The following is a 272-nucleotide window of genomic DNA, read 5'->3' as shown; positions in this document are numbered from 1 at the left end:
GCTGGTGGAAGCAGGGATGGGGGGCAGATGAGGCTCTTCAAACCCCTGGAAGGGGACTGGAAATGTCTCAAGCGCTTTAATTTCCCTGCCCTTGTAACGTTTGCGGCGCTGCGCCGGAGATGTTAAGCCGCTCTGAGCTCTTCACTCCTACGTAAAGCTAATTTATCCATCCCATAACGCAGGTGCCTCTTGTTATCGGGACCCGAGTGGCATCTGCCTGGCAGTACAGGGATTTGGGTGTTTTTCGGAGAGGAGGGTGGTGGTGTGGCGGG

The sequence above is a fragment of the Fulmarus glacialis genome, unplaced genomic scaffold (genome assembly GCF_000690835.1).
Source record: "Fulmarus glacialis isolate BGI_N327 unplaced genomic scaffold, ASM69083v1 scaffold36297, whole genome shotgun sequence".
NCBI classification, from domain to species: domain Eukaryota; kingdom Metazoa; phylum Chordata; class Aves; order Procellariiformes; family Procellariidae; genus Fulmarus; species Fulmarus glacialis.
This window is presented reverse-complemented; position numbering follows the sequence as displayed.